The sequence below is a fragment of the Corvus kubaryi genome, unplaced genomic scaffold (assembly GCF_017639235.1).
Source record: "Corvus kubaryi isolate FWS band 111438036 unplaced genomic scaffold, C.kubaryi_AGA036_p1.0 133, whole genome shotgun sequence".
In the NCBI taxonomy this organism is placed as follows: Eukaryota; Metazoa; Chordata; class Aves; order Passeriformes; family Corvidae; genus Corvus; species Corvus kubaryi.
In genome coordinates this window covers 4,859,747-4,886,844 of record NW_024580667.1, presented here as the reverse complement: position 1 = coordinate 4,886,844, position 27,098 = coordinate 4,859,747, and the positions used below count along the sequence as shown (strand labels likewise).

At 46.9% G+C, this 27,098-nt stretch overlaps 1 long non-coding RNA gene across 1 annotated transcript; it reads left to right on the top strand.

Annotated features, from left to right (window-relative positions):
* The first annotated feature begins 338 nt into the window (after positions 1-338).
* LOC121667929 lies at positions 339-25,318 on the top strand. The gene is made up of 3 exons (XR_006017197.1): positions 339-920; positions 14,165-14,239; positions 24,092-25,318. It is a non-coding gene; the product is annotated as an uncharacterized LOC121667929 (long non-coding RNA).
* Positions 25,319-27,098: the final 1,780 nt, after the last annotated feature.

Here is a 27,098-nt window from a genome sequence, read left to right as displayed (position 1 = left end):
CAGTGATACAATACCAAGCAACAGGGACTCACTAATACTAAATGGTTCTTGGGTTAAGCAATGTGTCCTGGTTTTCCATCCATGTAGTATGCAAGTAGCCAAGTTCCACTGTCAGTTTGGGTTCCTGTTGGGACTATTCCCGTAAGGCAAATCTCAGAGGAGAAAACTCAAGGGATTAACAGGATTTCTTTTCCCAGTGGTATTGCTGGATTTCGAATGAGGCCTAAAATGTTGCTGATGCTAAAAGTATGTACACTTTTAGCTTCCCAGGCTTAGCCATGCCCTTTAATAATCTTTAATGATCTGATCCCTCTGCAGTACCAACAGTAATAACAGCATTGGGGTAGTGCCAGGAGATGATGAGCCATCCTGGTTACACTTGAGGGCTTCAGGAAGACAGACTTCTACTGCTCCTGCCTAAGAAAAATGGGTCACTTTTAACTCCAGTAACCAAATCCTACTCCCCCTTAAGCTGCCAAGTGCCTTCTCCCACAAGATCCTACCTGCCACACTCTGTGCCCCATGGGGTGCTGTGTGCCTGCTTTGCCTGCACTTGCAGCCCAGCTACAAATGTGGTTTTTCCCCAGTCACCGTGCTGTCTCATGATCTGCGGGGATCTGAAAGGGTCTGGAGAACACGCTGGCACTCCAGCCCCTGGAGGCAGGCCATTTGCACCCTGCTGAAGCCTCTGGTTTTGCCAGGCACATGACAAAGTTGGCTGCCGTGTGTCATCATGGTGAAGAGGATCTGAACAAGAGCCCATTCCACGGGCAGGCTGCAGTGCCAGCACACAGGATTGGAGCTGCTGGGGCCCACTGCAGGGAGGGCCCAGAGAATAGAGACAGTGAGCAGTCTCTCCTGTGTTTGCAGTGTGGAAAAGGGGCTTCTGAAGGCACCTCACGCTTCTGACAGTTCCTCAGGTATGTTGCAATCCTGCGAAATCAAAGCCTCCTCACGTGTGCAGTTTCTGCACTTCTCCCTTGGTGCTGTTCTCCCTCTCTCCTGGTGCCGATGCTGCCTCCTTCCCCGACCGGCAGATGAGAACTTGGCTTCAGTGCACTTCCCTTTGGCCAGTATTTTTTAAAGTCAGCTGCTGACCAGCCTGTTGTTCAGCCAGGTGATTCCTGAGGCAGGTACTCCTAAGTTTTCTCTTCCACAAACTCCCGGGATGGCTCTCTCACAGCCAGCCACTTGTTCCCACCCACTGCTTGCTACTGTGGGACACAGCAGTCAGTGCTGCCGGACTGACTGAGTGCAGCCAGCCTGGGATGCAGGAAAGCTCTCGACTCTTGCTGGAGCCACTGGAGGGTAGTTCATGGCATGACATCACCAGCACAGCGCAGGCATGAGCAATGACACAGCGGGGAATCGGGGCTTGGATGCCAGGGGGAGGAGGGAACAGGAAGAAAAAGAGAAGGAAGAAGAAGGTTTGTTCTGTTTTCTTTACTGCGAGTCTCAGCAGCACACCCTCGCTGTGTTAGAGAGGGATCTCTGGTTTAGGGACACTGTAAAACACGCAGATTGAAAGGGAAACCACCACACTGCCTTGCTCCTAATCAAACCCTGATTTATTGCAGCATCTTCATTTCCTCCAGGTAGTGGGAAGCTTGAACTCAGCTCTTGTCTTAATTCGCCCTGGTGCATCACCAGCTCCTCTCCCTTCTGGCACCAGCAGGGGCTCTCCCCAGGGTTCTCCGCCTCCGGGCACCACGCCCGGGCTGCTGTGCCATGGTACATTAGAGCATGGCTTACCCTGTAAGCCCCACTAATCCCTCCAGGGCAGGAAAACACTGTTTAACGGGAGGGATGCCGCAGAACGCAGAGACTGTGGCGTGCAGACACCACGGTTAACAGGGGTGCCCCAGACTCCTAATCCCCGGGTGTTACCACTGCCAATAGGTTTCTGGGGGGTTCTGAGGACACCCGAGCCCAGCTGAAGGACACAGATTTGAACCCGAGGTCTCCAGGGCTGCAGCCACAGCTCAGTCCCTGCTCGTTGTCCACACCTCATCACAACCACCACGTTCAAAGAGTCTCGAGATGCTGTTCCCACATGGAGAGTTCCTTTCTTTTTCACTGATTTATTGAACAGAGTAGGGTGTCCTGACATCCCTTAGGATTTCTAGGGAAGGTATTTTAAAAAAAAACCCTTGGATCTGTAGGTTTCCATTAAAATAATGGCACCAGGCAAAGTATAAATGCTTAGGCAGACAAAGATAAGCATTGGTGCTGTGGCTCTCTATTTAAATCAGACCCACACAAACGCCGGTCTGGACAGGAGAGACCCAAAGTCTTTCTTGTTCATTACGTGAGCCTAAGCAGAAGACCTTTATTTGAAGCTTATTTCTGCTTTCATATGTCACAGCAGCAGTATTCTCCAGCAGTGGAGGGCAGCTTTTCTCTAATTTTAGATCTTTCTCTCGGAAGATGGCAGCTGACAACGGAGACAGGCCTCTGAAAAGGATGGATTTGAAGGCTTGCCTTTTTACTAAAGATGTACAAGCTGTGCAGCGCGGCAGTTCTTGCGAGATCAAACCGAGTGGATTTCAGATTCAAATCCCACCCTACTTTGAGGTCAGACTCCAGGCAATGTGTCCCAAGCTGCTCACCAACAGAAAGGCAGGCATCGTTTTTTTTAGCAAAAAAGATACATATCGTGAGAGCTAAGGAAGGGGAGCAGGAGCAGGGATAAATGATTTACCCGTTGAGGAAGTCAAACAGATGCTTTATTGTCTCCCAGGGCTCCAGGCTGGATACATCCATTTCTAAATAGGGCTTGCTGCACCTCAGTGGATCGTTTCGGGCTACAAATTGTCCCGCAAGTTTCAAGGTAAAGCTTCTCTGTTTCCCTCCCGAACAGCTCATTGCACCTGAGAAAAGGCAGAGCCAGCCCACAACATGGGCAGAGGTAGGAAACGCCCCACCAGGTCAGCTGCGATCCCCCTTTTTGTGTCCACACTGTGTCTGATTGGCTTTCAATAGCAAGCTTAGGAGACACCTCAACAGCTTGCTCTGCACCGTCTCAGTTACTAAGAGAGAAAAGTTTCCACAAATAGGGAGTCAAAGTGGGCAAGCAGAAGCTGCCAGCTGAGTTACTCATAGAGGTGAGTTAATTTTTCTTCTGTGGAGCTCCTCCCTCATTACAGATGTGTCACCCTTTGTGTCCTCACTTGGGGCAAGTGATGTGTTCTCCCCGGGGCCCTTTTTTTGTCATTAAGAAGGCAAGGTAAAGTATCTATCTGTGTATCTGCCTAATCTCATTCCGGCTGTTGCTGTGATGGCTAGATAACAGATATGAAAATTAGGGCTTGTCTAGCAAAGCTCAACTCTCCCGAATGACTTCCGAGAGGGAGTGACCAATCTCTAAGGCACACACGGCTGCCCTGACAGGCAGCAGCCTGGAGACCAAGCTTCCAACTCCCATATATGTTTGCATTCATTTCTGTGTAATTTTTAAAAGGAGTGTCATATTGGATTTTGTTCAGGTGCACATTCATCATATATCAATGTCTCATGGAGCTGCAAATTTTAAAGGGATGTTATAAGGCTAAAAATAATCTTGGCTGGTTTCCCCTTTGCTAATCAGGTGCTGACAGCCACACAAGCTGAGTGGGAAATGCCTGTCTCTGGTTTGCACTCCTTTTGCTCAGGAGATGGAGACAGGGCAGAGCTCAACATCTCTCAGCAGGGTTCAGAACCATGGACCATAAGCAAATTTTTCTTGGAGTGTTGAGCAATTCGTTCTCTAACTTAACAGACGGAATTTTAAATATCTAATTTAGCTTTCCACTGCATGTTATTAGCCTTTTTTTCCCCTTTCAGTTTGAATTGTAAAAGAGAAAAAAAGAGAGAGAAAAAAAAGAGAGAAAAAAACCCTAGGCTTCCCTTGGTACCCAGGCCCTCAGTTTGTTTTCCTTTTCAGTCTGATGCACAAGGATCCAGTAAAGATTTGCAAATGCTGCTGGAGAGTGTTCATTTACATCAGAACATGCTGTTTGCAACTGATTTTTAAAGACCCACTCTCCTTCTCTACTAATTTTACACTGTGAAATAAAATCGTGCAAAAATAATACATACAATGATTTTGACAGCAAACTAAATAGGGCGCTCTGTAGGAGATGCCATCACTGATTTTGCCCATTTTGTTTAGCTGAGAAGGAGCAGGGGAACACTTGCTTTAAGAAAAATCACTCTCCAAAGGGCAGCAGCTGGGGAAGTGGAGGCTGGTAAGCAGTTGCTGACTGAAGATTCCTAAGCCTGGGAGCACTTACTACAGGCAGTTTTCCCTTTGGAGGGTGCGAAGCTACGTGTGGTACTCTGCCACCCAAAGGGGAAGAGTTTCTTATCCTCCCAAGAGGAACCTTTCCAGTGGCTCACTGTCCCCTGCCAGAAAAAAAGCACATATCTGTCTTCATCTTGCTCCTCTCCTTAAATTGAGAGTGCCTTGCAGTGCCAGCCTGTCTTTAGAATGACTTGGGGAACACGCCTACAGACACATCTTGGCAAAGGGGGGAAAGGGAGGAGTGCAGAGCAACCAGTCATGGCAAAGACTGTTGTTTTGTACAGGGAGCAAAATGAAGCAGAGATCTTCATGTGCAAAAAAATAGCAAATGCAAAAAAAAAGAGGAAAAAAAAGAAAGGAAAGAAGTGCAACCCATAGACATAGCATCATAGAAATCTTACACTTGTCTGTGTACTGGGGCCTCCTGTGGTGAGACCATACGTGGAATAGAGACTGCTAGTATTGTTCAGATAGACATGACACTCCCTTCCTCTGCTTCTGCTGGGAAAAACACCCCGAGGTGGTGGAGAAGGCAGTTTTTCCAAGAACAGGAGCACATCCCTGTCAGCCCTGATGAGGGGATGCCTGGGTGACCTGAACACCCCTTTCCCCTCTCCCCATCTGATTTATTGCGAGGTGCTCTCAGCAGTGCCATTTCCCCCCCGATCCCAGGGGGCTGCATCCTGCCCAGCGCCCCTGGGACGGCTCCAGAGCAGGCATTCCTGCCCGCTCCTCCAGCTGCTGCTTGTGATCCTTCCAGAGCGGGCGTTCCTGCCCACTCCTCCAGCTGCTGCTTGTGATCCTTCCATCTCCATCAGCGCCACTGCCACCGGCTGGGGACCGGCGCTGCTCTGCAGCCTCCTTAGCACCAAGCACATTACCGGCACTCACAAATCATTCTCACGATAATTAGCAGCAATTAGTGACTTAATGGAGAGTCTTTGGGGATTCCTAAGCGTGCCTCATGAGCGTGGGTTTTTTAGGACGGTGGAAGTTGAGAAAGCCCTGAGGAATGCTGGTGGCATCTGGCTGTCCCTTATCTCCGTGCCTGCCCGGATGCGCTTGTTTGTGTACGCCCTTCCCAGGCATCGCCCCGCCGGGGGAATTCCACCTGCCTGCGTGTGGTGGCATTCCCGGGAGCAGTCCCAGTGGATCTCTGCCTGCTGCCCCCGCCCAGCCCCCCGGCCCTCCCCCGGACTTTTTGTGCATGAAATCCATGCTTTAAAAAAAAATGCATGTGCACAAGGGTAAACTCCGAAAGAAGGGGAGCGAGCTCAGCTTGCACAAAAAGAGGGGGAACGCAGTGGGAACCAGTTTAAAATCACATTAATTTCCTTTGCCCCAGTAGGTCCTCGGCTGTGCCAAGGTTGGGGCTCCCGGGCAGTCACACAGGGTTTGTTTGTTGAGGGCACAAGGCATGAACTCCTCCGCCAAAAAAAACCACCCTCACCTAATTAAACTTCTCATTCTGAAAACAAATAGAGGTTCTCAGAGGAGACAACGCAGTCTCCCTGAGGTTGTTACTGTTGGGCAGATTTTTGCAAGTCATTAGCAACCTCGGGAAAATGGTGATCAAATGGCTGGAAATGCAGCTTTCCAGTTTTCCACTAAACCGAGCATAGTAAGCCGCTGTGGCATAAGCATCTTCATAATGATGTTTCTGAGTTAACAGGAGAGGCCTGGGGTGTTTTAATTGCCTTAGTTTCTAAATACATGTAAAGAGATTTGTACACGTCCTGGATGCAAACGACCTCTTGGGGAAAGGCTGCCTTGCTTTCCTTGTGGCTTTTTGCCTCTGAAAGAAGGGAGAAAATCCCATTAAGGCTGGGCTGTGGGTGTGGTACTAGCATGTGCCCAAGACTATAATTAATGCAGACACTTACTACTTCTCGTTTTGAGATATAACCAGCGCCTCTATATCTGTGAACCCTTCTCAGCTGCTAACACAGCTTGTTAAATACGCTTTCGTCTAGCTGATTTTTTTCAAGATTTTTATGCCGTTTCACTGGCAAACTACAAGTGACATGAAGACACATCAATAGAAATAGGACAATTAAAATAGATAGATAGAGAGATAGTCAGTCAGTCCTTAGGTCAGTATGCAAATTGCTATTTTTAGAAATTACACATTTTTGCCCTGCATTTGGGATCTCATCTTTCTGTAAGTACGGGCATTCTGCTATATAATAGGGTCTACTGCTGTATGACAAGTTATTTTGTAACACGTTGGCAGCAGTTTCAATTGCACGAATCGATCCAGGCATTGGAAATTTAAAACAGAATTTTTGCCTTTACTGCCTATTTTGGTTTCTACCTGTTCTCTGCATGTGCACAGGGAACATTAGTCTCGTCCAAATTCCAGATCACTATTTGCTTGGGGTAATTTTAATTGAGCTGGCTGAAGGTGAAACTCACCCCAATGAATAATAATACCTGCTCTTTTAGAAGAATGACAGAGAGGAAAATAGAATTAATTCAGAGATCCATTCCTATGGTCTAGCCACTGGGCACACATCCTCCAAATTAGACTGGACAGAATGGGAACTCCTTTGAAATCATCAGGCAGCCAATTCAAAATAAACACAAAGGAATGCCTTTCCATAACGTACATCATTGAACTGGGGAGCTCACTGCCACCAGTTGATGTGGAGGCCCCCAGTACAAACAGGTTCCAGCAGGGCTTAACCAGAATTGGGAAGTTGGACTAACCACTGCTGCAGTCCCCAGAGGTTTGGCTACAAGCTCCAGCTGAGAGAGTCTTTCAAGTCTCCCATTTGCTGGTGATGAGACGCTGAGACGGTGGCGAGGTGATGAGATGGGTCATCTCCTCGCCGTGTTCCTCTTCCTCCTTCCCTCCCCATCCACCACTGGCTGCTTTCAGGAATGCAGTGTCAGGTGGATCCAGAAGCTTTGGTCCGGCCCTGTGCACCGCTCTCGGTTTCTGCGTTGCAATTACGGGCATGTCAAGCCGTGTGGTGCCCAGGCACAGATGATCACCTGCATGCACAGCCGGTCCAGAGAAGCTGCTTGCACCCCTGCTCCGGAGACGAGTCCGTTCCACACATCTCTCCTTTTCTAAGTACTGAGGTTTGCAGAGAAAAGATCGTATTTTACTGGAAGGTCCACAAGCAAACCAGAGCATTCAACCCAGAGCTGGCTTTGCAGTGCCTTAGTGACCCTCCAGAGGAATTCAAGGCAGACTGCATTTTTGTGTGTGTGCTTGTTATCTTATCTTTGAAGTCCTTTGGGAGGCCTCCATCTGCCTTCAACTGACCTGAATGCAGTCTGACTGCAAATCTTTGTTTGAGGAAGTAATTGTGTGATTTTTTTTAGCTCCCATATAACAGATAGATGTAAAGAGCCTGCCCAGTTCTGTCTTGTATTCAACACATGGCTTCACACTGCATAATGTTTTCATTAGCATCACTACCAGAGATGCCAGGTCAGAGCTCAGCCCTCCACCTTCAGTAGGCCCAGCACAGTCAGTGCTCTCAGACCTCTTCTTTCCCTAATCCACCTACCCTAGGGCTCAGGAGAGAGCTATTTTCCAGCTCTTCCAGAGAAAGCCAGGGGTGTGGGGTTCCCCCAGTTCCTCCTTTAAGGACACTATTTTCCCACTTGCAGTCATTCCCCCTGTTCACTTTTCAGCACTGAGCATGCTACCAAGGACTGGGAATGTTCCTGTGGCTCACCAAGGGGCAAGCCATAGATGAACACTTGCAGAGGTGGAGATGACAAGACTACTACAAAAGACTATTTTTGTGATGCAGGAGACTGACTGCCTGGGTCCCCCACAGTGGCTGCCTGCACAGCAGTATATATATTCAAACATATTCCCCATTCATGCAATTCCATAAATGCTTGTAGGTATCAGTTTTTCATAAACACTGTGGACAGACTCTGTTAAGTGATTAAGACATCCATTTCCTGCACAGGTGCCTGTATCCCAAGGGTGTCAGTTGGAGTGTGCTGACTTTTCCTGTTTGCACCCAAGCAGCTGATTTCAATTTCTGCTCAGACCCCTTCCTGCACTCTGGCCGTGTGAGGGAGGCATGAATTGCAGACTAAATGTAGTGGTTCTCCACGAACAGTGGGTAAAATTCACCCTGCCAGGCCTTGCTCCAAAGCTGTGGCCCAGTTTTTACAGGAGGATGGTGGGAGCGGCACATCTATAGAGAGGGCTGTTGTACCATTGTGCCATGAGAAGTCTTTCCATGCTAGCCTGAGAGTCAAAAGGAAAACAATGGTCCAGGAGACAGATCAGGAGGGCGCACAGGTCTGAGGTGAGTAAAGAACCCACAGGAATGTAAAATGAGTGAGCTTTCATTTTCTGTATTACCTGTCTTGGTAGGAGGGCTTTTGGACAAGATTTTTTTGGAGATTTTCATGAGAGATATTGGCACCAACTGACACAAGGTTAATTCCCATCCTATTGGTTCCTTCTGTGCCTGTGGAAAGCAAGGCAGCATTTCCAAATGCATGAATGGGGTCTGGATCAGACACTGCAATGCCACCTAATAAATTCCCCCACAGCTGAGCTCCTTACCTGAGCTAGTACAAATTCTCACCCTGCAAATGGGAAGCACTTCTAACTTAGTGCAAGGTAATCTTGTTTAGCTCAGAGTTTTTAAAATACAAGTGTCCCTTGTGACATAACTCGACCCATTCACCTGGCTTTGGGTTTGTTAATAACTGAGAAACACTTAGTGGCACCTATTGTGGAAGTACAAACGACTGATGCCAGCAGGAACATTTCCTATAAGGGACTGGAGTTTATCTACGGATCCTTTACTTACAGAGGAAGAATTATACGAGTGGAGTTAATCTTAAGTGTGTGTCCCAAGTGAGATGGACTTAGGTGTCTCCTTCTCCTGAACCCCCCCACTACCCTCAGGCAGCAGCTATATCCCCTGACCAGTGGTCATATTCACCAGTGGAGAGGAAGCATTGGAAAACTGACCTTCAGAGGTGCCACAGGAGGTTTTTCAGTTGGAGAGAAAATCCTTCTCCATGCTCCTGCTCCCTTGGCTGCAGCACAATTACTGCAGCAGTTGGTGTGTGCTTGGAGGGACCTACAGCTGAATGCTAAATTCATTTATTTCTCTGATTGGACTCTGCCTATCTATTTACCAAGCATAACTGTGTGTCTCTCCAGCCTCACATGGGTACTCCCTTGTTTTCTTTTCCCATTGCCAAGAAATATTAAAATGTTTTGCAACAGCTGGCTGGGAGCACCCATATCCCAGGGCAGCTGGAAGACAGAGGATATAGACACTCTCCTAGTAAAAGGCAAGCGCAATAGATCACATTCCCCTCGGGCAGAGTGGGAGTTCAGCCCTAATCTCCCACATCCTGTCTGAATGTCCCAGCCACCTCCTGCTTTGCTTGTTGACACATAATTAAAAAACACAAAAGTTTATTAGAAATACAGGCCACATTTTCACACAGTGTCATAGAAGTTGTCCCTGCACAAAATGTGGATTCCTGCTTTGAGCAGAAGGGGCATAGGTTAGTAATTCTTACAGTATTAAGACTTTTTGTTCCAAAATGCTTCACTTTTTAAAAAGGCGTGTGTGGTTTTTTGTTTATCCTGTAAATTATACTCAATCAAACAGGCCCTTTGTAACAACAAATGTAATCACAGTGACTTAGGAGAAGCAGCAGAGAAGAAGCACATGTTTCATTGGAACTGCAAAGGGAATTAAGGTAAATAAAATGGATAACTTGTGCTGGAGTCAGGACATGATGTAGGCCTGAAGTCAGTCTGGTACTTGCAGGCAACCTGCTGAACCGAAGTGGGACATTTAACACCACAATTTGGGTTTTTTGTGTCATAAAGTGCCCTATCTGAACTAGTAGTCAGGATTTAGGAGTGGGCTGATATTGAAAAAAACCCATTAATTGATTATGAAGTTTTTCAAACTTTCTGGACTGCCAGCACTGTTGTGTTCACTCAGTCCATCTGCAGAGAGAGGCTGTTTGCAGAATGGGCGGCTTTTATCAACCTTCTTCCTCGTCAGCACGTTCTTATCTGGCAAAGGCTGTAAAAGTGCCAGGTGAGTTCAGTCACCAGCTGCACCCTGTGAGTGGCAAATTCTCCACAACTGCCCCACTGAGGAGACCTAGGAAACAGTTTGCAAGGCCTACCTATGCTAAACCACGTTCAAAAGAACCGATGCCAAAATATGAGAGAAAACCACACTCAACCTTGTAGCCAAGATCAAGGCTGAACCCAACTAGGGATTTTCTCACCATTTTTCTTCCAGTGGACTTGCCTGTCTTAGCTACTGAACGATGTCTTCCACAAACATGATGCTTTACCTCCATCCCTGCCACAGTCACCCCAAGTCAAGGTCACCAGTACCCACTTCTTCCCCCTGCGACTGGGTCTTTTGTAAAAACACCCTCTGTAGGCATTGATTTGGCCTCGTTCTTTGCCTGAACTTCATCCAACAACAGCACGAGGCGGTGCAGCTGGGGGGGATGTTTGGAAAACCTCGTTCATGAAATGTAAATACTTGTAGGTGATTGCATAGATAATATGGTCTCATGGAGGAACCACTTGATGTGTCAGTGTTAATACCTGCATCCCTTCATTCCCCCGGTGTTTGTATGCACAGTACATATTTTGCTTATAGAATACAGAGCAGGGTTGTAATAGAGATGTCTTCAAGCTACATTTATTTGATCTATTTGTTTTTACATTATTTTTATGCTACTAGCGAATGGGCTGTTTGGGAATCAAAATGCCAACGCTGAGGTACGAGCAGGATCTCTCATCTCCATCCCCCATCCCCCATGATAAAGAAATCAGACTGGTATTGATTGTGGCAGCGAGGGGAGCAGAGTACACTACGTATGCAAGTCCATGGCAGTCATTTAACACCTTGGGAATGGTGATATTTTTGCCTTAACTTCCTGGCAGTTTAGAGCTGTGCTCTGCACTGTGGGACAGCATCACGTCTTTTGGGAAGACACAGCGGGAAATACCTTCTGGTAAACATCATTAACAAGCAGCTTCAACAAATATTGGTGATTATGCATCACTCAAGGTTGAAGAATGGCAAGGGAAAGATGTGTTTCTTTAACCAGCACACCGCAGGCATTCAGACCTCTGCGAAGAGGGATCCCTGCAGGGCTGATCCCAGGGCTGTCAGTTCCTGCACTGGCAGTGTCTCCCTGTGTCCCAAGGGCATTTCTCCCTAGTCCCAGTGACCTCGGCAGGTTTGCTGGCAGTGGCCTCAGCAATCACAGCCCGAGGGAGAGGCTGTCCCAATGCAGGGGCAGGTTAACACCCCCTCCCACGATGCACATCCCAGGGCTGACTTCTGTCTTGGAGAATCCCACATCAGGGTGAGTGCTGATAGCCAGTTGGCTTCAACAAACCCCCCAAAAAGCTTGGTTTCAACAAAGACAAACGTGCAGCCTGCCACTTGAATGCTTTTGCCCAAACTGCCTTCAGGCCTGTCTCCCCCATGGAGACTGTGGCCATATCTCTGAGATCCTGGAACCCAAGCACCTCTCCCTCTTTCTGTCACAGCTGCTGCTTCCTCCAGTTTCTCATCTTTTTGTCTTTTGTCCTCCTGGACGAGGTCAGCCAGACTGTGACTCTCTTTTCTGCTGAAGCTGAAGGCCCATTAGCCCCGTTGTGCAGAGCTTGAGGGATTTGCATTTATCACCGCCCCGTGTGTTTAGACCTTGCTGAAAGTGCTCCTTATCTCTCTCCCCCATTGAGCAAGGGATGTAATAACTTCCAAGCCCTTACCAATACCCAGGATATGAATGCTGCCACCTCCAAACAGCCTGTGACACTGCATCCATCACCTTGTGTCCGTCACATCTCAGCCTTGTGGGAGCTCTGCTCCAACCAGCCTCAGGCAGATACACATGGATTATGTATCTCTGTTTCGAAGCAGAAGATTTTATTGCTTTCTCGACGATTATAAAATACATTCTTAGGTCTGAGTGTGCTTTATCTTTCTCTCTTGCTGGCAAGTGTGAAAAAACAAAGCCTTAGAGTTTAAGAGCAGAGATTTTTGTGTGTGTGTGTGTGTGTGCAGGTTTGAGGTCAAGGTGTGAAAAACCTACCTCCAACTCCTAAAACAAGATGTGAAGGTGCCACCAGTCTGTGACATACAACTGCCCGAGGAACAAGCTTATTTACACAGGAAAAGGTGCATGCCAATTGATTTGTGCATGTACAAATGAGAGGGCTCATGTGTGGACAGACCAGGAGATGCCAAACAGACCAGAAATGGAAAGCTGAAACATAAAAGGACAATGGCATTTGAAAAATGCAAGTGTTTGCTTTTATGGTGCATTTATAACAGGCAGTTCATAAGCCTGTACCCTTCCTGGGCTACTGTAAAAGCGAAGTGAGAAATGCAGGGAGGAGTATCACCTTTTATCAGACCAGCTGATAACAGCCTGAGAAAACAGATAGATTGGGACACACAAACCCTTTCTCAGGCCAGAGGAGAGGTTTCTGTTCAGATCCAACAAGAAGTCCGTGTACTTGTTAAACTTGGCTGTTTTTCATGCCTTTCAGAGGTTACAGTTGCTATCGGGCCATGGGATTCAGCTGTCAGGAACAGCTGGGAGCTGGCAAGGGATCCCACACCCCCAGGGATGCCTGGATGCTGTGCCCCCTCCCCTGCTGTGCTGCTCATTCCTGCAGCCACTAGCTCCCTGCCAAGGGCCTCTCTGATGCCCAGTCTGAAATCAGGACTGCCTGGAACAACTTGTTCCTGGAAAATGTGCGTTTGTGTTGTTAGACATGCTCTGCAGGGATATAGACAGGAGGACATCAATGGTCCCAAACAGACTCCTCAGTTCCTGGTTTCCTCACATATGCTCTGGAGCTGTCCAGTTGTCCCAGTATACCCCATTAACCAGGATGGAAGTCATCAAGAAGAGTTGGGAGCCTTGAGAGTCTCATATATTTGGTAGCAGTTCCCTTTCCGGGACCAAGGCCAATCTGCTAAGAAGGGTGAATTTGGAGGATCCTGAACTGGAGGACAGGATAGAATAGAATAGAATAGAATCATTTAGGTTGAAAAAGGCCTCTAAGATCATCAAGTCTGACTGTTAACCCAGCATTGACACGCCCACCCCTAAACCATGTCCCTCAGTGCCACATCCACTGGTCTTTTAAATGCCTTCAGGGATGGTGAGTCAACCACTTCCCCAGGCAGCCTGTTTCAATGCTTGAAAACCCTTTCCATGAAGAAATTTTCCTAATATCCAATCTAAACTTCCCGTGGAGCAACCTGAAGTCATTTCCTCTAGTCACCTGGGAGAAAATACAGATACACACCTGCCTACACCCTCCTGTCAGGTATTTGTAGAGAGCAATAAGGTTTCCCTTGAGCCTCCTTTTCTCCAGGTTAAGCAACCCCAGCTCCCTCAGCCAATCCTTGTAGGATTTGTGCTCTAGACCCTTCCCCAATTCCATTGCCCTTCTCTGCACATCCTCCAGCACCTCAGTGGCCTTCCTGCACTGAGGGTCCCAGAACAGGACACAGAATTTGAGGTGTGGCCGAGGACTGGGCCATCCATTCTCTCGTCCTGCTGGGCACGCTATTGCTGATACAAGTCAGGATGCTTATCTTGTAGCAGCTGCTTAACCAAGGGGTGTTCAGCTCTTTGGGGTTTCCCACTTACCAACTGGTGTACCTCCTGTGACCTGCATAGCCTCAAGGTAGGTTTTAAAAGGTCAAAATAAATTGTTTCGACCTTCCACGGTGCGGGGGAGAAATTGTTATTTCTATTCTGCACCGCATTTTTATTCCACGGTGGAATGAGATTTTTTTTTTTGCACTTGTTGCTGAAAATTGGGGACGTCTTGTAAACTCACCATTCCTCGACTGGTTCTTTCCACAGCCCTTCCTGAACAGCAGCTTTGCAGACTCCTCTGGGCACATTGCCAGATGGAAGGGATGCCTTCGCAGGAGAGAGGTGAGGAGAGGTTGTTCGATTCTCTCCTATATTTGCACCAAAAGAAGCTAAAAAAAGAAATGCCTCTGTACCTACAGTTGCACTAAATATAACAATCTAGCTGGTTCTATATATACGTTTTTAAAAGCATGCCATGTGATACTTGCAAAGGGTTGAGCCTGGAAAATAAATTACAATGCCAGAGGGCCAGAGCTGTCAGTCACTCTATGCAAGGTAAACCACTGATTGATTTGGTCCTCGAGAATGGCTGACTTTTCTCTTTGTCACCCTCTGAAATAACAAACTTACTGTATTTTCTGGTTAAACCAAAAAAAAAAAGAAAAAAGAGCTCAACAATAATAATAATAATAACTGATATCTGAAAATCCAGGGAGTGCTAAGGATGTGGTGTAGAGATTTTGGTTCATCCAGGGTTAAAACCTCGAGCCCGCAGCGCCGGTGATATCAGTCACTAATAGTAACCTTGCGTAGCTGCATGCATTAAGGTGGTGTTGGATGATAAGGCAGAGGAGCGAAGCAATCTGTTGGGCTACAGCTGAAAATAGAGTCACTGCTGCACAGGGAAAAGCTCCATCCCCTCCCTGGCTCTTTCTTCGGAAATGAAAATGCTGGGAGTCGTGCCGAGGGAAGGGAAATCTGATTTCCCACTGCTAAGAGACAGGGTGGCACTTGTGAGAAGGATTTCAAGGTCACGGTGGCGATGCTATCGGCGGCGATGGGGGAGCCAGGCAGACAACAGGTGAAGGCTTCTCGGAGGTGGTGGTGCGCTGCTGAGGGAGATCATCCGATAGCTGTGGCGAGCTGCCTGCCGGGGGGCACCTTCAGCCCTTGTTTTCCACACAAAAGCACTGCAATCCGGCCAGCAAGGTGACAGTGAGGGGTAAGAGGTGAAGGAGCCTCAGCTTGCGTGCCCGTAGATAACTGAGGTTACACAGCCACCCACCCTCACACGCACCAGGCAGTCCTGGAGCATCCCCCTCCACTGCCCATCATCCTGCTAAATCTTCTCCTGCTGCCGACAGGGGAGAGTCAGCCTGGCAACAAACTCATATTTCCTTTAATCACACGTATTCAAAGGCAAATAAATGAAATGGCCGGGAATTGGGAGGCTTGACCAAGGCCAAACGAACTCTCAGTGCAAGTGAAGTCTCAAAATTGCAGTTCTGTCAGTAAACAGGAGGATTTGGGCACAGGACCCTAAATTTCCATCAATATCCTTTGTGCCAATTGTGTTCCACCCACATTTCTAATCTTGGGCAAAGCACTTACGTGCTTGGCACCTCTGTTTACTCTTCTTGTAGAACAAAAAGAAGTCATGAACCACTTCACAGGCTTACATTAGAATTTCCTAACTAATATTTATATGGGTCTTGGAGATCCCTGGCTGGGAGGTACTACAAAAGGGGATCTCTACATCAAAGGCACAAATATCCACAAAAGTGGTTCGGGGAGTACAAGGGCTGGCTTTTGCAAAGAGGCTCCTGAACTGAGGGCAGCAGTGTGAGCAAAGGTTGCACAACCCAGTCAGGGTACGTTCCAAGGTGATACTGAGACCTTAACTAAGTCTTTTCTGAGGGCAGTGGAAATTTCACCCTGTTAAGAACAGGTGCAAGGCATGTGGAATGTCATAAACTGGACTACCTTTCCTAAATTATCTGATTTGGATGGAGAATTAAAAAATGCCACTTAGCTTGGCAACAAGCACTCTGACCTACCATCTTGTTTTTTTACCAGTCTTTTTTGTCCTCATTTTTTTTGCTCTCCAAAATGCAGAGCTGATCTGGACACTTGAAAGCATGCAGTCAAGAGTTTCTCTGATTATGCCAACACTCATCAATCCCACTGGCAGAAATACTAACAGATCCTTGGTGCTCTTTTGTAATTAGTGAACGAGTATATTCTTGCAGTTTAAGCATTGGGGAAGGTATGTGGGAGATGGGGATTAAATTGGCCCCGACAAAACCTTCTTGCAAAAACTTCCATAATAAAAAGGCTTTGGTCTGCATTATTATGGTCTCAAACTGGGCTGTGTTTCCAGCTCTCCTTGCATGCAGAGAATGTTCAGGAAGGACAATCTTAGGGTCAGAGCATGAAACAAGAAATCAAGTGAATTGGTTGCCTTTAGTGATCAGCGATAAACTCCTTCTGTGACAGGGAAGACAGACATTTCCCTGCTTAACAGTCAGGCAGAAGAAAAACTTCCCCCTAACATAGACCACTGCTGTAGGAAGAACCTGAGCAAAGCCAGATCTTTCCCTGGCTGTAGGAACTACCCAATCAAAGCTGCATCCTGCCATTCTTACTCCTGTGCTGCCTCTTTCTGCCCTCCAGAAGGGATTTAGAGCTGTTGTACAGAAGCAGGTCCAGCATTCAATCCAGCTGCACACACAGAGACAGCAAGAAAGCTTGTGGCACTCACTGTTTCCCTTGCCCTATCATTTCCATTTCTAATGCTGCATCCAGATCTTGTGTTTATCTTTCTTGAAGCCATTCAGTGCACGCTGAGATTTTAATGCCTGGAAGAGGCGTTAAGTAATGAGCCTCTTAAGTACAGCTGCATCCCCTCAGGTATCTCCTGGCTCTCCTGTGGGATCAGGCTCTTCCCTACTTTTGCCACTGGCACAAGGCTGTGCCAGCGGGGTGACTGCTGCAAGGATTAAACCAGGGTCACAATTAGCTCAAGATTTTGAGTACTGAGGCCAGGGCCTAAGGAAAATGGCAGGAATCCAGAAAGGAGGGGGTACCCAGCAGCACAGCGGGTGTCCTGGGATAGCATGGTCTCTGCAGGAGTGCTGCACGGCACTGCTCTGAGCACCACAGATCTGCCCAGAGCTGAAACCCCAGGAGATCTGTGCTATCTCTGTTGTCCCCGTGGTTTTTGTATGCAAAAGCAACACACCAATCTCACTTTTTAAGTCTTTTGCAAGGTTTGAAAGGAACAGGGGAGAAGCAATGTTAAGGGTAACCCAGAGCCTCGGGCTGGTGTTGTCAAATCCCAGAGGAAAGGAGCCAGGAAAGGGTAAAAGGGAAGTGGGAGGAGAGCTGAGGTTCCAGGAATTGTTAGCTGCACGTACAGGAAAAATAATATTGCCCTCCCTTTCTCAGTAGCAACAGTGGAGATGCTTTGCTGCAGACACTGAAAACATGCAGGTCTTCAGCCAGATGCCTACACGTGTCTGTGCTTGAAATAGTGGCCAAGGAAAAGGCCAAATTCTCTTAAATCCGAGCTGTTTGCCAAGCTGCACATTCAATAGAGAATAAACTGCTGCGAAACACTTCCCTCCCCCATCCTCTCCTCTGCACCTGAAATTCTGACCATCACAGAGCCCCACGGTCTCAGCAGTTTTCAGACAGCTCCTCTCCCTCTCTGTCTCACAGAGAGCCAGAAGCTCCCGGGGCACTCTGCAATGAGCAGTGCTCCACTGACACTGCTGCCTGCTTCCTAAAGATGGAGATGTTTAGGAGCAACAGGAGTGATTCCAGATGATTTGGTAATGAACAGAGGTATGACAGGAACATTGCCTATCTTTTATTAAAAAATCATTTCTAGATGAGAAATAAAGGACTGAGGGAGGAGGGTTCTTTCTTTTCAAATTACATTTTGCAGGACAGAAAATGCAAATTAGCAGAACAGTTCTTTTGGTTAGCAAATGGATTTCAAAATTTCTCATTCCTGATTTCTTTGCAGTCCCCCTTTCTGTGCAAAATGTAATGTCCCTGCACCTTGGGGTTGAATTTTGCTCAGTTTCAGAGAGAAAATTAGTTTCTACCTCACAACACTTTATGAGGATGCCAAAGACAATACTGGTATATATTTCATCAGTCTTAATCCTATCTTCTCCAGAATTTCCAGTAATGTCTGTGAAAAGTTTATAGAATTGTCCCCATTGCCTGCTGAAGAAATGCAAGGCCAAGAGCAGAAACAATCATTCCAGATCCCTCAAAGCAGCCTAACCCTGACTATCAAACATCCTGTTAGATGGGTCAAGTTTAGTCCTGCTGTAAACCAATGCAACAGCATTTAGAGGACTCTGGCTTACACCCATTGATGAGTATCTGTTTGCCATTTCTTAGATAAATGACCTCCCCACAAAAAGTATTATTCATCTGGGGGATTTCTTTATGAAAACAGCCAATTGTATTTCATATGGGGTTCATAGGTTTAACTCCAAGTCTATTGCACTTCATACAGGTTCTCTCATCTCCGTGGGCTGTACAAGACGACCCTTATGGGCACTGTGACTGCCATTTCTCATAGTTTTCACCTGCTTCTTTCTTGCAGACTTTTGGCTTGGACAAACCTAAATGTCCAAGAGGAACTTACCTGCCACCTTGCTGAGGAAACAGCCAAAACAACAAAATAATTTGATTACAATGGAATACTTTAGGACCCAGGGAAACATGATTTTAAATTTTGTTCTGCCACAGGCTTCCAGTATGACACTGGATAAGTCACTTTGGTGTGGGTCTATTGCACCTAGTTCTTGCTATATCACTGGAAGCCCCTATGGTAGGAGCATGGTCTGTTAGGAAGCTCTGTTGCCTTGAGGGCCAGGAAGGGAGCTGGGAGTTTGAACAGATTACCCTGCTTTGATGCCTGTGTTTCTCCATGGACTATGTAAGAAATTTAGTCTGCTGGGTTAGACACTTCTGCTTCTTAAAACAGGAAAAGTCCAGGCTTTGACCTTTTGTCTTGGGGTGACTTTATGATGTGTATCCCATATCGCTGCCCTATGCCCAGAAATTAATTCTTGTGCCTTTCTATGCCTTTAAACTGAGCTTGAGAGGGGGAAGGAAAACTGAGCAAAACTTTCTCAAAGCAGTTTGCAGCTTGTTCAAGGTCACACAGAGATAGCGACTTTTTTTTCCAGCTGCAGCAGGGGAGGGAGGAGGCACCTGGCTTGCTGCTTTCCAGTCAGCTTTTGGCCAGTTGTTCAGTTTCCTTTTCTCCGGAGAGAGACTGAGAGTTGAACTTTGTTTTTCCTTCCCTGAAATTTTGAATTTTCTCCCTTTTCTACTGGACTGCTTCAACATCAGAGCACATCGGGAGGAGTTTCCACCGGGCACGGAGGGCCTGGCCCTGGCCCAAGCCCCAGCTCCGAGGAGACCAAGGGAGGACTCTGACACTTTCCCAGGTTTTTCCTCCACAGCGAGAGATTTTATTATTTAGCATTATTTTCCTTTTCCTGTGTGTTTGTTAAATAAATAGTTTTTATCTCCTTCACTTTCCTTCGAGGAATTTATTTTTCCCGAACCTGGTGGGGGAGGGATGGTTGTGACCTGCCTTCTCTCAGAGGATATATTTCAAAATTTGGCCAAACCGCAACACCTTTGCATGGGGTGGTTCCAAATGTGTAGAGGACACTCAGCATTTAGTCCACACAGCAGCACTGCCAAGAAAAATATTAAATACAGTGAAGTAATGAGATCCATCCTTCTGTTCCTGACAGAGAGGGGATGGCTACGTAGACTTTAGAAGAAAGTCTGAAAGTTGGTTTGAATGCTGACACAGAAGTTGGCCTGGGTCTTTTAAATCTCCACAGCATCTCCTTATGTTTCAGAATGTTCCAACCCCCTTTTCATTCTACAATAATATTAAAGAGCCTTTAGAATAATGGCATAACAGAGTTTTGTGGCCAGGATGCTTGAAGGTCAGAAGAAGGAATATTACCTCTTTCCACGAGCCTTGCCTTGCTTTGGAAAAACACAGCTCGAGATGGAAGTTTGAGATTAAATCCCAAAGTCCACATTTGGGATGATTTGTGAGATTCAATGTGAGCATTTGCAAAATGCTCATGTTTACATTTCTCCTGGCCTCTTGTTGTTATCTTCCATCATGAAGTGCAGGTGTTAGAGCACAACTACAACCACGCTGCACTCTCTGTTCTGTTATGAGCTTTTGATCACTTTAATCACTGTACCTAAGAGTAGCTTGATCTATTTTTTCCAGCTAATTTGACATTCTACAAGGTAAGAAGGTAATTAGTGATGTCTGCTCTACTGAAAGAGTACAGAATTTCTCTTATTCCCCCAAGAGCTTTACATTTTGGCTATAGCCATTGTTAGATAGAAAACAATGCTTCTTTCTTAAAGAATGAGACGTAAAAGACAACTTTAAGTAACCTGATTATGCAGCTTGCCTACATTTTGCTTTAGCTCTGTCTTTGATGCTATACAAGCAATGAATTTTAGCTTTCCTTTGCCCACGTAGGTCCAGCTCCTGGAGTAGTCAGTGCTAGTTACCTGCATGCCTCTCTTGTATGTTTGCTGACTTCATTTGGCAATAGGCTCAGGTACATGGCTGAAAACAAGGTTTTCTTGTTTGGGGCATAGGCATGGTTTTGTACCTCTAGGAAGTTTTAAGTAGGAGGTTCTGCTGCTTTTATTGCCTGATCTTATCTGAGTCACTTAGAAGGTACCAGCTGTCTGAATATTAGCTAATTGCACAATTTGTGTGTGTTTGTGCAGGCTTTCATAAAAGATAGGAATGGCATCAGTGGGGTAATGCTTTCACCTTCCCCAGGGGACTCTCTAGCTGTGTGACCTGACAGCGTTACACGGCTCATTGCAGAACAACACTGGTCTGCTGCCTCCCGAGCAGCAAGTCTGACCTTTAGACAAACCATCTGCTTTCTCTGCTCTCTCTCTCTCACTCTCTCTGATCTATGGCCACAAAGGAAAAGGAGTGGCCAGCAAAACTTCAAACACCGAGAAACATTTCAGCCTGAATTTGCTGAGGTGCTTGGGATTCCAGCCTCCCCTGGGAGGTGGTGGCTGTATCAGAGCTCTCCAGCGAGTTCCCAAGGAGGAGATGCTTTTGTAGCCAGACAGGCAGTTTCTTTCCTCTGAAAACCAGGGGCAGGCTGGATGGCAGCAGATGCTGCTTCAGAAGCTCCTTTCCAGGTTTTGATAATCAGCACACCTCCCAGTGCCAGCAGCGCTCTGAAACCCGGTGCAGGGCTGCAGTGTTGGTAAAGCATTTGCAATCTCTCACACAGGTGCCCTCTCACCCTTGCCTTTTGCAATAGTGCAGGTGGTCCATCCCTCCCCATCAGCCCACAGCTGCGCTGCTGGGACATGAGGCCAGTGCTGAACCCCAGAGCAGTTCCCTGCCTTGCTTCACTCTTCTAAAGTGTGATGGTGGGAAGGCCTTGAATGTGTTGGGATTTCCCTTTCCCTGGGTTGTTCTGCAGGGCAGCAGCTGCCATGTGTCACTGCCCACTAGAAATGGGCAGGTTTCACCAGGTGGATCCAGCTGAGCTTGGAACAGCAGAGAGGAAGGCTGGGGATCCTCAGCTCATGAGGACACCGTTCTTGCACTCTCTCCAGTTTCCTTCTCTCCATGGAGATGGAGTGCTATAGTTGAGAAAGCGAAGAAGAAAGAAGATTTAGGTCCATCTTAAGACACCTCAAGGTCTGTCTGAAAATAGGGCAAATGTACACCACTTCACTGAACTTCTGAGTTTTAGCTTCATTTTAGAATTGGGATGGTTACTCCTGCTCATATAAATCCTGGAGCCTCCCTAGCTGGAGCAAAGAGCCTCATGTGTAGCCCACACAGCTCTTTGGAGTACTGCAGGGCTTCACTAATCCTTTGCCTCTATATTACAGTAGAGTGCAGAGTTCCCAGTGAGTTCCCCAGGCCTCACTGTGCAGATGCTGGACTGCAGCCAAATCCAGACCTAGAGGGATTGGTGATGGCTCCAAGTCTTCCAGCTTCTCCCAATAGCCTGGGAGCAACACCTCTTATGCTCCTGGAATCAGCTGATGCCAGCAGGGATTGAGCTGAGAGGTCCAGAGCTGCTCACACCACTGTGACCTGCAGTCCCTGTTTAGCTTGTATAGGAAGGAACAAAATGAGGGGTGCCTGTTGTTACTGCACAGGGTCTGTTATGCAACAAATTTTGTTGTAAATGAATGGCCAAATCCCCAGTGCTCCCCAAATAATAGGATTTCTTCCACCAGCATGTCCTAAGTGAAACTATTAGCCTGTCCATGAGAAGGACAGGAGACAGATGGCTGTGTGGGGAAGGACAGTTGCAGTGTAGGATTCTTCTTATCCAAGAGCTGCTGAGATGTTTGATCTTACACTACAGAAACCACATACTTCAAAGGCAGCAGGATCCAGGCCATAAGGAAGCGAAGATGGGAAAAAATCAATCCACCTTATCAAATAAACGTGTGTCTGGAAGCACATGCCTAAGATAGCGATGTTATTTCTTGGCATGCTTAAAAATTAACAGTCTGGTGAGAAGCACTGGGTTTTCATGATGGTGAAATCCTGGGGAGCCCATGTGCTGTCTCCTTTTGGAGAGTCCAGGCCCCAAGCTGGTGCCTGCAGTGCCCTCACTGGGGCCAGGGGCTGAGATCTGTGTCACAGCCGCCTCGCTGCCCTCTCCGCTCTTCCTCCCTTTGCTCTTCCAAACAGAGAGCCAGGCTGCAGTGAGGGCCACATCCACAGAACCCCCCACGTGCCCAGCCCCTGAATATCTTAAATGCTGCATAAGGAGCATTGTGGGGCTTTTTTTACAAGACAAGGCTTCGCATTTGCTGGGCTTCTTGCTGCAATAAATTGGCAGATGATGCTCTAATGAGAACAATAATGCACCCACCCTACTGCCTTCCATCACTTACGTGCTCTTTTGCAGCTTGTGAAAGGCTCTAAAAGCTTTCACCAGACACATTGTCTGATTTTTAGGGAGTGTCACTAGCGCTGTTTACCCTAGACAGGCAGAAGCCTGTTTTTATCCCACACGGTTGCTGGGACAATTAATGTCAGGCTAAATGACCAATAATTAGTCTGACCCAAGGAGCCCTGATTCCAGAGGTTTTCCAGCAATTTCAGCAGTGGCTGCTGCCTCAAAGCAGCCTGTCCAAATGGAGCACTTCAATAAACTGCTTAATGGGTGGCGTGCTGGGATGCAATCAATTGGCATCAGATGTGCTGTGCCATTTCACACCAGCTGATGGTCAGCACCAGTGACTGTGCGTGTGCTGTCCTCCTGTGACAAAGTGATCTGTGTTCTCCAGAGTTTTCTACTCAGAGATACGCATGCAAGGGACAGAGAAGCGTTTCAATTTGCTCCGTTGTTTCTGCTTGTTCAGTTCTCCAGCTACAGGCTCAGGACCGTCTTTACTCTTTGTTAGAAAAGTTACTTGGCAGCTCAGATGAACTCCCATGGGTGGTTATCACCAGGTTGTGATTAAAATTATCCACCAAACAGCTGTTTCTTTGGAAGGACCGTATTGTTTCATTAACCTGTAAACCCACGGCAATTAAAATTGGGTTTTGAAACTACAACAAAAAAAAGCTGTCTGCGTGCTATCTCACTGTTGAGCATGCCATTTCCCATGTGCTCTGCTTGTCTCCTTTTCCTGAAGCATCTCAGTGTGAGGGACTGAACTGACAGGTGATCTTTTTTGACTTTCAGGTTACCTTTGTCTGCTTTAGGACCCACAGCCAGCTTCTACTTATTTATGCATCTTTATCTGAAGGGGAATCGACTCTATTTTAATTGCACATGAACGGGATGATAATAAAATGTTAATTACTTTTTCTGCCTGTGCACTGATCTCTATCTGGCAGAATTTGCCCTTGATGATCCCAGAGCATCAGCACCACTGCAGACAAATAAATGCAGACAGGCCTCTCGCATGAGAATCCAGGGATCTCCCCCATTGTTCCCAGGCTGTTCAATGCTTTTCCATTTCAGCAGCTGCATGCAGCATCACTGATGTGGAACTGCTCAGCACATGTGCTATTACCAATATTCACTATACTGGCAATCCCTACGTGAGACCTAATGTGGGATTTCTTTTGGATAAGATGGTGGTGTCTTTTTTTTTTTGCAGGACTGAAATCTTCTCATTGCTTAAACCACCCAGAAATGGCCCACTTGTCTGCCTCAGAGGAATCCTAGGCTCACAATAGCCGTTTAGAACAGGGAGCTGTTCAAACACGTATCCGTCATCCATAGCTTCCCATGTCCTGTAACATACCTACTGCTGGGATAACTGAGCACCTGCCAAGATTCTATATTGCTAGCCATGAAGTCCTCTTGAATTTATCAACACAGAAGCTTACACTGCTGCCTGGCAAGCTTTTGTGACTCAACCTTAACCTCTAAGGATCTTCTGAAGATGAGAAAGCATCATATTCTCCTTGCAGATTTAATCACTGTTTCCTCTGCTGTGGGCTCTGACTGACAAGATGGTAGAGATATCCTTAGCTCAGACAAAATCACCTGAAAGCAGTGGCTGCTACAAAGACACAGACCACACACTTGTGCCATGCATTGTGTTTGGCATCCCAGGTTCCCAAACAAAGCACACAGCAAAGCAGAAAACTGCCCACAGCCTGAGGTGACTGACTGACCATCAAGGTCGGTCAGTTGCCTTCCAGAACACTCTGGGCCATGTTTGAGCTGCTGGTCCACGTGCAAGACACTCTCTACTCCCTCACTGTCCCTTGAGCTTCAGAAGGATGCTTACAACCTTGCAAAAAGCCCCCCCAAAACATGGCAATGACGCATCGAGTGACACTAGACGGCAACTAGAAGCCACCAGAGGAGTGCTGAAAGATTCCCACCTGTTAACAGTAAATCATTCCATTAGAACTCTAGAAAAAACAAATGTGACTTGTCCTATGCACCGATGTCTTTCTCAAGTGCTGCTTTTCACAGAAGTCCAGGTTTAAGGCCTCTCCCTTTCTTTTTCTGGATGCTCCCCGTTTCTCAGAATATGTCCCAGAGTTGGAGGCAATTCCCTTGCTGAGACACTGCATTTCTCACCTGCTGATTGCAATTAACCACTGCCAGCTGGGGTCTGGTGAGCTGCTGAGGAGCCAACAAGAAGCAGAGACCAGCACGAGGCCTCGGCAGCACATACCCTGAGAACAAACAAGAAACGCAGTGCTGTGTTCCTGAGGTGCCTCCACTGTAAAACAAGGTTCTCAAGGCCCAGTGTGTGTGTCAGTCTGGTTTTGGAGGCTCAGCTTGCTCCTCATGCTCTTACACATTGCCATCATGTGTTTGTTAGAAAGGAAACGTGGAAATAAAGGTTGCTGTAGGTAAAAACAAACCCAACTGTGCTCTTGTTAAGAAATCCTCCCAGTCATCCCTATCCCAAGGCAGCATCAATCATCCCAAAGGATAAATTACCTCTGACTATGGTGGTTGCCACACTAGGTGAGCTCTGGAAGTGGGCAGAGCCACCCCTGTCCCCTGCCCTGCCTGCTGTGTTCTGAGGCATCCTCATGAGCTCCAAACCACAGTTCCCAATAGTCTTCACCTCACTCTTCACCTGTCTGTAAAGAAGCCTATATCAATGCTCACTTATCTGCTGGGGCACATAGGTTTTCATCTCAGATCTCCAAGGGAAATTCCCCTGAATTCTGTGAAGGTAAGTCAGCCTCCCTCCATGTGCCCCAGGAAAACATCCTGGCATTCTGTCACTTGTTCATTAACTGCCCAGTGCAGAAGAGGATGCACAGCAGACAGGCACCACATCATCCCTGAAAACATCCAGTGCATGCCTATTTCAGAGGAAACAGCAATTCTGACCAATAGGCTATTCTCTCAAAGCAATGGGAGACAGTATTGCATCTACTTAGAAATTCCTAACAACCCTTAAGCCGCCATGTTAAGAAAGTACATGCTGATAAGGTCTTTCCCAGGACCTATGTCTTCCCCTTCTCATTAAATATAAAAAGCAGGGAGAAGGTTTGCCTTTAAAGCTAGAGACCAGAGCAAGGGTGAAGCTCAGACTGGAAAGGAGCCCCACCACCTACAGCCCCAGGGACCCCTGTGTCCCATCAATACTCCTCACATTGCACTAGTGCAGCAGCCCAAAGGGTGCCAAGCCCTCTGCTCCCCTGTCCCTTGATCTTTAAAGGTCCCTGGGGCTGTAAAGTCCCCCTCACAACCTGTGCTCTGATCTAAAGGACACAGCTGTGGAAAGAAACAGTCACAAAAAGGTGACCAAGACTACCAAGTGCACGCTATGTATGGAAAAAGTGAAGCTATAACTTCCTGTAGATCTGCAGAAAAGGGTCAAAGCCTGCCAGGCTAAAGAAATGCCCTGAAGGATTAAGCTGTGATACTGTCCACTTTTAAGGTTTTTAGATGGAGTCCAGAGATTTTCAGAGTACAGCCTCTGCATGTAGGTAAAAGCAAGATGAACTCACACATTTTCGGTTCCTCGGCACAGCTCTTTGTCATCTGATTTAGTCTGGGGAGGCTGCTGCAGCACCATCCTCATTTTGGTGGATATAGAGGATCTGGCTGAGAAAAATGTAACCATTTTTTCAGCAAGTCAGATTTTTTGCTGGTAATTTCCACCTTTCTCCGGTTCGGCTCCCAGGGGATTCACAAAGGGGTTTGTCATCTCTCCAGGTCATTCAGCACTCTGGAATGTGCTGTAAAATTATTTGCCCTGAGCAGCATTACAGGAAAGGCATCCGTCAGTTAACTCCATCGTCAGCTTTCTCTTCTGAGGGATGTGTTGCTGATGATGAGCCATAAAGACATTGATTTTAACGTTTGCTTTGAATCATAATTGCATTCGTAAGATTACATAGTGGCTCTCAGGGATCTACTGAGTTTTTAAATCTATAGTCAATGCCTATTCTTCTCAGTTAAGTAGTATATAATGCATAGGATGACTGGACAATTTTTTATTTTTATACACATTGCTTTTGGAAAATGGTGTCTTACATCTGAAAAATTAAGTTAATATGAAAAAAAGCGATTTTTTTCCCCCAGTGATAGTCTTTGTTTAAAAAATTCAGTATAATGGTTCAGCAGGGTGAAACAGTGTGTTATAATTGAAGGTTAATATCCATATGGAGTTAATATCAGAG